Raw genomic sequence first — 12165 nt, 5'->3', positions numbered from 1 at the left:
AGATCTAGGCGCCACGTCTCCAGTCTCCTGACCAGCATCTGTTCCAGGACCTGAAGCAGTGGAATGACGTCGTTCAGATCGTAGTCCTGGCAACTAAAAAATAACGTAGCGTCCTCAAAGGGCCTGAGAAAACGACAGGTGTAACTCATGAGCTGCCACTGGCTGACATCCATGTTACACAGGCGAGTACTTCTAATCTGCTTGCATCATCAAGAAATCGTTGATGGCCTTTGTCTGTTCGTATAGTCAGTCCAACATGTGGTGGGTAGAATTCCAACGGGTGGAAATGTTGCATATCAGCCTATGTTAGGGGTTGCCGTTCTGCCGCTGCAGCTCAAGGAGGGTGTGCTTTGCGGTGTACGAGTGGCTGAAGTGCATGCATAGTTTCCTGGCCATTTTTAGGATGTCTTGCAGATGGGTGGAAGACTTCAGGAAAAGCTTGACAACCAGATTGAACACGTGCTCCATGCAGGGTGCATGGCTCAGCCCTCCTTGACGCAGCACCAACACAATGTTCTTCCCATTGTCGGTCACCATGGTTCCGATTTTGAGTTGTCGGGGAGAAAGCCAGGATTCGATTTCTTGATAAAGGACATGGAGCAGTTTCTCCCCTGTGTGACACCGTTCAGCCAAGGGAAACGAGGTACACAACACCGCTGAGGACATGGTGGAGGATGAGGAGGCAGAGGCGGACATTGTTGCAGGGCCAACGGCGTGACAACGTGGAGGCGGAATCGGCATGACCTGGCCAAATTGCTGGTGTGGCTGTGCAGGAACCATATTCAACCAGTGGGCTGTAAAGGACATGTACTCTCCCTGACCGTAGGCACAAGCCATCAGTTGTATGAAAGGTGCAGAGTCCACCACTTGGAAAGGGAGGGACTGCAGCACCAGCCACTTGGCCAGGAGCACATTCAGCTTCTGCGCCGTTGGATGCGTGCACGCATACTGCTGTCTCTTGGCAATCACTTCGGTGATCGATTTCTGACAGAATGACTGACGAGGAGTAGGATCAGGAGCATCTGGACCAGCAGAAGATGGGAATGATAGACAGCTCCCTTCGGCTGAGGTGGTGGAGCCTTGACTGGCTGAAACCGGATGCGTGCCACTAGGTGATAAAGAGATAGCTGCGGCAGGCTGGACCAACACATCGGAGCCACGGTTCTCCCAGGCCACTGCATGGCGATGCTGCATATGTTGACGCAGGTCTGTAGTGCCAACATTGGCACCCTGGCCATGCTTCAACTTCTGCCCACATATTCTACATGTGGCCACGTTAACCTCCTCTGGCAGCTTAATGAAAAACTGCCACACCTCCAAGTAGGTGATTTTCCCCACAATAGTCCACATTGACCGACTGCTACAGCCGCTGCTTCCATGAACCCCTGCACCACTACTTCCCGGGCAGGTAGGCTGCTGCGAAGCAGCTGGTCTACCCCGGGCACTTTTGGCTCCCGACCTACAACTTCTGCCACCCTGCTGACTCCCAGCCATGCTACCCCCTTGCTGGCTCAGCCGCTTTCTCACAGGCAAGCTGCCACCCTCTTCTCCTGATGATGATGGATCCCCTTCTGCACCTGGCTCCCAAGTGCGAACGGCTTCATCATCATCAAGTAGTGTCTGCACGTCACTGATGTCCTCTTCAACGGTCTCTGGGTCAGGAGCCTGACCGCTCGCAACACAAGCTTCTGAGACACTCTCCTCATCACTACTTGCCCATCTAGCGGAGGAAGTGACAGTTGTCTCCTCTAGATCTTGGCTGGGCAGTAGCTGCTGTCTGTCCTCTAGTAGCTTTTCCTCACTGAAAAGTGGAGCTGAGCCCACAGCATATAGTACTTCTCACTGTGTGGGAACAGAAAAGGACAGAGGCAGGTTGAGGACAGGTGAGAGCACAGGGCCTGCTCCCGGGCCATGCCAACTAAGGGTTGTGTCTGACAAACCCACCGACTGTTGGCTGGGGGTGTCTGATGTCACTTGGGATGACGTGGATGACCGAGTTAACCAATCAAGAACTGCTGGGTTGCTGGTCAAGATACGACTGCTAGACACCGGGGGCTCAGGCCTCTCACTGCAACTCCTGCTGCCACGCCCTCTTACTCTGCTGCGACCTCTGCTTGCCCCAGAAACATTTAGGCCTCTGCCACTCCTTTGTGCATGGCCTGGCACTTCTCTGCCTGACATACTTGTAGCTGAACTAAACAAATTAAACAGAAATGAAAACACCCCTAAAAGTGCCGAATATATTTTTCTTTTTGTACAGAAATAGGCCACTAAAAGCTTTCACCACAATTAACTGCAGAAGTGAACTGAGAATATATATTTCTTGTAGTACTGAATTACACCCCTATTCGCTTTCACCAGAAATAACTGCAACAGTGCAGTGCGTATATATTTTTATTTTTTTACTGAAATACACCACTATACGCTTTCAACAGAAATAACTGCAGAAGGGAAATAAGAATATATTTTTCTTGTTGGACTGAAATAGGCTTCTATACGCTTTGATATAAATCACAGAAAAAATGCACCAAACGGATATGCCACTGACTATACTGGCTAGTCATAAATGCAGATATTAAAAGCTGAGACTTTCGCCAATATATTCCTGTCAGGAAAATATCGGAGCCCTTCATGCACCACTCTTTTGCACCTGGGGACCTCCATCACATGGTCTGATATGGGTGTGGCTTACAGTCTGGCTTTGTTCACATTGCACTAGTTGTCTTTCTAGGCGTTCGTGTGGAAGCCTGGCTGTGAGCTGGATTACATCACCTTAAGACCTTGTTCACACCATAGTTAGCGTAGTGGTAGGACCCTTTGCCATGCTGAGTGACCGTGACGTCGTGCATGAAGGGCTCCGATATTTTCCTGACAGGAATATATTGGCGAAAGTCTCAGCTTTTAATATATGCATTTATGACTAGCCAGTATAGTCAGTGGCATATCCGTTTGGTGCATTTTTTCTGTGATTTATATGATTGTATTTTCATCCGCACAATGCTCTGTTTTGTGTAGGATGCCCTTGTGGTGCATGTGGACCGCGCCAACATCCTCCACCGTATGCATTTTTTGCTGGGGTTAGTCGTTTGCTGCGGTCCACATGCGGTGGGGCTGCTCCCCCAATGAAAAACACGCTACAGTGTTAGGGGTTGAGCAGCTCCTCCAGTATTGCCACTATATTTCTGTGTTTCTATACGCTTTGACCATAAAAAAATTATAGTGAAGTGCGTATATGTTTTTCTTGTAGTACTGAAATATACCCCTATACGCTTTCACCAGAGATAACGACAACAGTGCAGTGCGTATATATATATATATATATATATTTATATATATATATTATTTTTTTTTTTTTTTACTGAAATACACCACTATAAGATTTCAACAGAAATAACTGCAGAAGTGAACTGAGAATATATTTTTCTTGTTGGACTGAAATAGGCTACTATACGCTTTGACCAGAAAAAAATTATAGTGAAGTGAGTATATATTTTTCTTGTAGTACTGAAATACACCCCTATACGCTTTAACCAGAAATAACTGCAACAGTGCAGTGCATATATATTTTTCTTTTTTTACTGAAATACACCACTATAAGCTTTCAACAGAAATAACTGCAGAAGTGAACTAAGAATATATTTTTCGTGTTGGACTGAAATAGGCTACTATACGCTTTGACCAGAAAAAAACTAACTTAAATAGGGATGTGCATATAAATTTTTCTTGTAGTACTTAAATACGCCCCTATACGCTTTTACCAGAAATAAGTGCAACAATGCAGTGCGTATATATTTTTATTTTTTTTACTGTAATACGCCCCTATAGGCTTTCAACAGAAATAACTGCAGAAGTGAACTGATATATTTTTCTTGTTATACTGAAATAGGCCACTATACGCTTTGACCAGAAAAAACTAACTTAAATAGGGAAGTGCGTATATACTTTTCTTGTAGTACTGAAATATGCCCCTATATGCTTTCACCAGATATAACTGCAACAGTGCAGTGCATATATATTTAAATTTTTTTACTGAAATGTGCCCCTATACGCTTTCACCAGAAATAACTGCAACAGTGCAGTGCGTACAAATTTTTCTATTTTTACTGAAATATGCCCCTATAAGCTTTCAATAGAAATAACTGCAGAAGTGAACTGAGAATATATTTTTCTTGTTGGACTGAAATAGGCCACTATACGCTTTCACCAGAATTAACTGCAGAAATGCACTGAGAATATATTTTTCTTGTTGTACTGAAATACGACCCTATATGTTTTGACCAGAAATAACTGAAGAAGTGAAATACGTATATATTTTTCTTGTAGTACTGATATAAGATACTAACGATACTAAGATATAAGCCACTAAAGCAGGGCCGGCTCCAGGTTTATGTGGGCCCTTGGATGATAAATCTCAGTGGGCCCCCTTGTGGCATTTGTCAAAGGTCACCATGGCATCTGAGAGTGTTATAAAACGGAAGCGCAGGCTTTCTGCTCAGATGTGCCTTCCCCCCAGAGGAGATCAGTAAAAGCACCTTGTTCTAAAAATGAGCCGCAGCCTGTACTAGGCTTCCAGGCTCATTGTTAGTATATCCCAGTTCAGGCCTGGCTAGGTGGCAGCACTAAACTGTGATATATTGATTTCTATAGAGAATAATGGAACAATTTTCATTATTCTGTATAAGTTGCAATCTGATGAAAAGTAAAAAAAAAAAAGTTTTGAAAATATAAAAAAAAATGTAAAATTCACCCCACTTTCCCCAAAAATGAACAAAAAAAGAATAACATTATGGCCATCGTCGCATGCGAAAACACACATATTAATAAAATATAAAAAAATGTTAGCCCATATGGTGAAGGATGTAACAAAAAAAAAAAGGCTAATTTGCAGTGTTTTCTTCACTTTATCTCCAAAGAAAATTTTATCAAAAGTGATCGTCATACACACCCCAAAATGGTATTGTTAAAAAAGACAGATTTCCCTCAAATGAGCCCACACACATCTCCATAGACATAACTATAAAAAAAAGTTATTGGGGTCACCGGGGAGCAGGGGTTCTGTTAGGGTTGCCACCTTTCCCAACAAAAAAATAATAGTTACACAAATTAAAAGGTTGATGTGTCTAATAGTGTTGAGCGCGAATATTCAAATAGCGAATTTCGAGAATTTGCTTTATATCGAATATTCAGCATTTTTTTCCATCTGAACACATGATTCCTTTCTGCTTCTTGCTTGTGGGCCAATGAGAAGGAAGCAATGTCAAGTTCACAACAATACATAGTGCACCAAACAGTAATCTGTAGTCAGACCTGCTAAAATGTGAAGTTGCGCGTAGTGTGAAAAAATTCTAATCCCTGTCAATTAGCGCAATCGTAAATATTTTGGAGCACTTGACTCTATCTGCATATAAAGCTATTGTAATGTTCTGCCGTGTCAACCATTTTCTCCAGTCTCAGGAGAAATTTATATAACTTCCAGCAGCTTGAAAAATTTCGCCAAAGTGACCGACGCCTGTATTTCGCGTTTTGAATTCGCATTACGCAATTTTTACATTGCCGATATTTCACATTTAATATAATAATCTCAAATTTGCGAATATTCGTGAAATATCGCAAATTCAAATTTAGCCCCTGCCACTCATCACTAGTGTCTATTTTAGTTTTATTTAGCCTCTATTTTTGAAATGATTATGCTGGTATTCGAACTCACAGCCTTCTACATTAAAATCAAGAACCTTAACCAGTGGTCTATAGAGCTTCATGTTAACCTGCAGGGCATATATTATTACTATTAAAAACCTCAGTAGTAGATATCAGAAGTATAATTATATATATATATATATATATATATATATATGTGATTTTATATATACCGTATTTATATGATTTTATATATATTTGTATGATTTTGTATATATTTGATTTTATATGAATATATTTTATATGATTATATATATATATATATATATATATATATATATATACAGTAATTACACATTTATTTTGTGCCATAATTTTTTTTACAATTACAAAAAAATATATATAAAATTATACTTCTGCTGTATAGGAATACATCAGAAACTACTATGAGATTTTTCTAGCACAGTTTTGCATTGAGCTCCATAGCTCAGTAGTTAAGGTTCTGGCAGAAACATTTCAGAAATAGAGGCTAAATTAGACTTAAATACACTGGGTGTCGCCAAGCATACTGATAATAAATTCATGTTCATAGCACTGATTACATATATAAACATAGCCATACAGTGCCTTGCAAAAGTATTCACCTCCCTTGACTTTTTTCGTATTTTGGTGCCTCACAACCTGGAATTCACATGGATTGTTTGAGGATTTGCATAATTTACTGTAATTTACAGAACATGCCCACAACTTTGAAGATATTTTTTTTATTTTCATTTTTTTATTGTGAAGCAAACAACAAATAGGACAAAATAACAGAAAAAGTAAATGTGCATAACTATTCACCCCCCTAAAATCAATACATTGTAGAGCCACCTTTTGCGACAATCACAGCTCCAAGTTGCTTTGGATAAGTCTCTATGAGCTTGCCACATCTTACCAGTGGGATTTTTGCCCATTCCTTCTGGCAAAACTGCTCTAGCTGCTTCAAGTTGGATGGTTTGAGCTTGTGAAAAGCAATCTTTAAGTCTCACCACAGATTTTCTATTGGATTGAGATCTGGGCTTTGACTAGGCCATTCCAACACATTTACATGTTTCCCCTTATACCACTCAAGTGTTGCTTTAGCAGTGTGTTTGGCGTCATTGTCCTGCTGAAAGGTGAACCTCATTCCTAGCCTCAAATCACGTACAGTGTGGTACAGGTTTTGCTCAAGAATATCCCTGTATTTAGCACCATGCATCTTTCCCTCAATTCTGACCACTTTCCCAGTCCCGGCTGCTGAAAAACGTCCCCACAACATGATGCTGCCACCAACATGTTTCACTGTGGGGATGGTGTTCTTTGGGTGATGTAATGTGTTTGGTTTGAACCAGACATAGCATTTTCTTTGATGGCCGAAAAGTTTAACTTTAGTCTCATCAGACTAGAGCACCTTCCTCCGTACGTTTTGGGAGTCTCCCACATGCCTTTTTGCAAACTCACAACGTGCCTTTTTAGCTGAAATTAATAGTTATCTTCTGGCCACTCAGCCATAAAGCCCAACTCTATGGAGCATACGGCTTATTGTCGTCCTATGTACAGATACTCCAGTCTCTGCTGTGGAACTCTGCAGCTTTTCCAGGGTTACCTTCGGTCTCTGTGCTTCCTCTCTGATTAATGCCCTCCTTGCCTGGTCCGTGAGTTTTGGTGGACAACCGTCTCTTGGCAGGTTTGCCGTTGTGCCATGTTCTTTCCATTTGGTTATGATAGATTTGATGGTGCTCCTGGGGATTATCAAAAATTTGGATATTTTTTTATAACCTAACCCTGACTTCTACTTCTCAACAACATTGTCCCTTACTTGTTTGGAGAGTTCCGTGGTCTTAATAGCAGTGTTTGGTTAGTGATACCTCTTGCTTAGGTGTTGCAGCCTCTGGGGCCTTTCAAAAAAGGTGTGTATATTGTAGGAAGGTGCAAGGGTCCGTCATTGATGGAAGGTACGTGTCACCGAGGTTCCTGGCCTCGGTGACATAAGAACCGGTAATTTTGTTTGTCAGCGGCAGCTAGTGCTTGCTGACACTGTTTTACTTAGTGTGCCTGTAAAGCCAATCCGGGCCGGTTCTTATTGGGAGCAGCCAAAGAGCAGGGTGGGTGGCTGTTCCCCACGTCCAGGCCAGGTTTTGGGCTAGGTTTAAAAACCCAGCCAGCAGCTCAGCTGGATGTGGTATGATCCTCCAAGTGATAGGGGAGCTGTGGAAGCTCTGTGTTTTTGGGAGCTGAGGAGATCCGCCATACTGCAAGCCTGAGAGCTGCATGAGAGCCGCCTGCTGGGAGTCAGGCGTCCTAAAGCCTGCTGTGGTCTGCCAGGTGATTTATGTTATTTTGGGAACTCTTGCTGTGTGAACTAACACCAGGACCCTGTAAAGCATTGTTTTTCTTTTCTGCCTTCTCTGTGTGAATGAACACTGGACTTTTGTTTTTTCAACAGTGGTCTTGCCTCTGTATTGTGTCTGCTTACCCTGCCTACCAGAGCAAATGCCTACAATATGTAATGACAGATCATGTGACACTTAGATTACACATAGGTGGACTTCATTTCACTAATTATGTGACTTCTGAAGGTAATTGGTTGCACCAGACCTTTTTTGGCTTCCTATACATACGCACATGCCAGTTTTCTGTTTTCTATTACACTACCAGACATGATGTACCAGGACCCGCAAAGGGGCATTTTAAAATTATGACAGTAAAAGTTATGTTTTATATTGTTTCACCTCCTTTACTTTATACGTAGAATTTGGTGCTGAGTCCTGTGAGATGCCGGTTCACATTTAGTAAACTTTTATTTCTTAGAAGAGACTATGAAAGACAAGATTAGCCCATCCACACAGGGAGATATACCTTTTTCCCTATATCAATGTGTGTACAGAGAGAGTTGTCAATAATCCTATGTGGGCTGGGTAATCAAGACTCTCAATGTCTCTTCTAGGAGTACTGTCAGGATTTACTCTGCTTTTCACTCAGAAATCCTGCTCCAAATGATATAAAACTATATGTCACAGAGCTCACTAGAACTAGAAATCCCCTGACTAGAGATGAGCAAACTGATTTTACCAATTCAGAGTTTGGTTCCAATTTCCCCCAAATTTTGATTCAAATGAACCTGAATTTCTTTTGATTTGCTTTGGGATGAATCACAAAGAGAGAGAAACACAACAGAAAGAGAGAGAGAGGCAGAACTTAGACTATACTATACTGAAGCAGACCTAATTTATGTATTGTACTCACTTAGGGCTCATGAACACAAAAAAATTTTGTCCGTGTGCTTTCCAATTATTTTTTTTGCAGCCTGTGTGCGGAACCAGTCATTTCAATGGGGCTGCAGAAAAAAACTGAAATGACTCAGTGTCTGTTCCGCAAAAAATAGAACATGTTCTATTCTTGTGCGTTTTGCGGACAAGGACAGGCATTTTTACAATGGATCAGCAAAAAAATGGACATCACATGGATGTCATCCATTTTTTTTTTGTGGATCCGTATTTTGTGGACCGCAAAATACTTACGTTCGTGTGCATGAGCCCCTATTTAGAGCTGACCTATCCCACAGCACTTCACAGACATCACTGTCTGTGAAGATGCTCACAATCTAATTCTAAATCTTGATTCCCAAATTTTGTGCAAGCGTCCTCACTTGCGCTTCCAGCGCATGCGCACTACATTCCCTTCTTTAGGCTATTGCCACAGAGAATAGCGTAGCACCTGCACAGAACATATCCCTGATGAAAATAGCCCACAGAAGGGAATGTAGTGCGCAGGCACTGGAAGCCCACCTGAGATTTGGGAATGAAGCGCTGTTATGTCAGTGGAGAGGGCAGGAAAGCTTAGAAGGTTAGGGGAGGAGAAGACATTGTGGAACATAGGCAGGCACTTCGGATCCAGTTTGGATATTGATAAAAGTTCTTTTTCTGTACATTGAAGGCACAGCCAGGTGACTTACAGGTGTGATCGGAATGGTTTTTTCATGTACTGCTGGCCACTGCAGGCAGTTTTATTCGTGGATATTGAGTGACGGACTCGCTTTAAGTAGAACAATACATCTGTATGATTCCTCTTTGAGCAGTAAAAAGCGGCATATATTCAGGTAGCAGTCTTAATAGGCTTTACTTTCTACGGTCGCAGGGCTCCAGTTTGTGCGATATCTGACAGAATGAGTTCTTTTCATGTATGAATTAAGGAGAATGATCTGCTTAGTCCCTCGGCTGTACCCTGCTCCTTTATCTACATTGCTCCTATCAGTAACTGAAGGCATCCTATGTGCACTTGTCTGTGCAAGTGGGTCATTCATCCCTCCTCTTTCTGGTGCCTGCTGACAGTTTTATCTGAGCGGTTTGTCCTGCTTCTTAATGAAATGCTTCAAGTCGAGTCACTGTTAACACTTTGACTTACTTTTGCCACTAAGCATTTCTCATTTTTGTGTAACGTAATATAATGCTGTTCAACAGTATACAGTCACCTATAGACTAGATAGCAGTATGGCATCTCATTGTACCTTTTGCATTGATATATTCCTTTTATGGCTGGCATTTTATATTACTTTTATTCAAGGAGTCTTTTAATTAATTGCAGTGTTTTGTTTTTTTATTCATGTGTTATTCAACATTTTGATTTGCCCTTTGAGCAGTCTAGTGGGAACCCCTACCACTTACATGCTTCCCCTGATATAATTCTCTTATTTAATTAGGCATCTAAATAGCTAGACCTTGTGTACAAAAGTGGCCATAAAGAAATACTTATTCTTTAGGCTTCCAGTCCTATGATATACTCAGGTGGTAAGTACCTGGGCACACATATGTTTATGGCCATTTTGACCATTGTTTTTATCTTATTTTATTTATTTATTTATTTATTTTTTGTTTCGACAGTGGTTGTCTTGTTTTACCAAGACATATCCAGATATTGAAAAACCCCTCTATGAGCTGGAGCAGAGAGTGACTGCCGAGAGTGCCCCCCACTATGGAGAATTCACCTCATCCACATATTACATAGGTGGCCATTAATTTGAAGGGGAAACAAGCAGCCACACAGAGCAGCTCCTGTCAATCACATATGATCACCAGGAGGTAGAGAAGCTAGATCTTCATCAATCAGTTGATAGCCAGGAAGGGTTAAGTATAAGAAGGAGTTGTCTAGAGACCAATTGGGCTGTCTTTCATAGGGAACCTGTCACCTCTACTATACTGCCCTTACTGATGACAGTTTACAGTAGTATAGTGACAGACACGCCGATTTCAGTGGGTTGTCACTTCTGGCCTGGCTTTCAGTACTTTTACAATACAGACATGCTGAGCCCTGCAGCATACACCAGTGCTGAAAGGGAAATGAGTCAGGTGACTCTCCATGGCCCCACCTCCTGAAGATGATTGACAGGTTTCTCTCCTATGAGTAACAGGAAAGAAACCTGCCAGTAATCGTTAGGAGGAGGGGAAGAGCTGGGCCAGTGAGTCCCATTTGACTCATCTCCCTTGCAGCTTTGACATGTCAGTACTGTAAAAGTACTGAATGCCAGCCCAGAAGTAACAGCCTGATAAAATCAGTGAGTCTGTCACTTTACTATGCTGCCCACAGTGAGGGAAGCCTAGTAAAGGTGACAGGTTCCCTTTTTTGTCATTATGCCATTTGCCGATTTTTATATTTTAATAGTACAGACTTTTTCAGACGCAACAATGACCATAAGGTTTAATTTATTTTATTCTTTATGTATTTTTTTTATTCTATGGAATTGACTTTTTATATTTTTTATAGGTGACTATAACATTATAGCATGCAATCATTAGACAGCATCTTGCATTCTATAATAAATACCTATGCATTATAGAATACAAAATTAAATACAAAATTCCACCTACAGGCTTGCATTGGAGTATACTAGTAATCAGACTGTAAGCTGTGTACAGGCTTAGGCCTATTACTAGTACAGGGCCAGCCAGGGGAAGGCAGCCCAGGCTGGGAAGCACACGGCTCTTGGGTTTTAGAGCTTCACATTTGACCATGGCATCTGTGGTGTTAAATGTCCACTATCGGCATTACCACCAATTGCAGACATTACCCCCAGGCCTCTGCTTTGTAAAAGACTGGACTTCCACCATACAAGTACAGCAGAGGTCCGGAAAGATTGAAGAGTAAATGCTGTTTCAGTTTATTTTTGCTAAAGGTGTAGGGACAGGGATGTTAAACATTTTGCAATATACTTTATTAGGAAAAGACATTCATTTGCAGTAGAGTTTTAGCAAAACTCTAACGGAACGTTGATAAAGAGAGTCTATCTTTAGTCTTTAGAATTCTACTAAGCATTGAAGATGCCTGTGTGTAACAAGTCAGATACGCTAACAAGTCAGAGTAATTAGCAGTGATTGTTAGGGCATATGTACATTGTCAGAGACTGGGACAGTGACAAGAGGCAGACTGGAAGTATCTGTATGTTACACACAAGCGTCTTCAGCATTCAGTAGAATGCTGAAGACTGAAGACTATATTAGAAAATCTACGCCG

The 12165-nt window shown here is 41.6% G+C and overlaps 1 protein-coding gene across 1 annotated transcript in view; it reads left to right on the top strand.

Moving 5' to 3' along the window:
* SLC6A1 (solute carrier family 6 member 1) overlaps positions 1 to 12165 on the top strand; it is a 153819-nt gene that overhangs the window by 104244 nt on the left and 37410 nt on the right. The window lies entirely within an intron of this gene.

Source organism: Bufo bufo, chromosome 9, assembly GCF_905171765.1.
Source record: "Bufo bufo chromosome 9, aBufBuf1.1, whole genome shotgun sequence".
Classification (NCBI taxonomy): Eukaryota; Metazoa; Chordata; class Amphibia; order Anura; family Bufonidae; genus Bufo; species Bufo bufo.
Note: the sequence above shows the minus strand (reverse complement) of the source record. Positions and strands in the feature narration are given on the sequence as shown.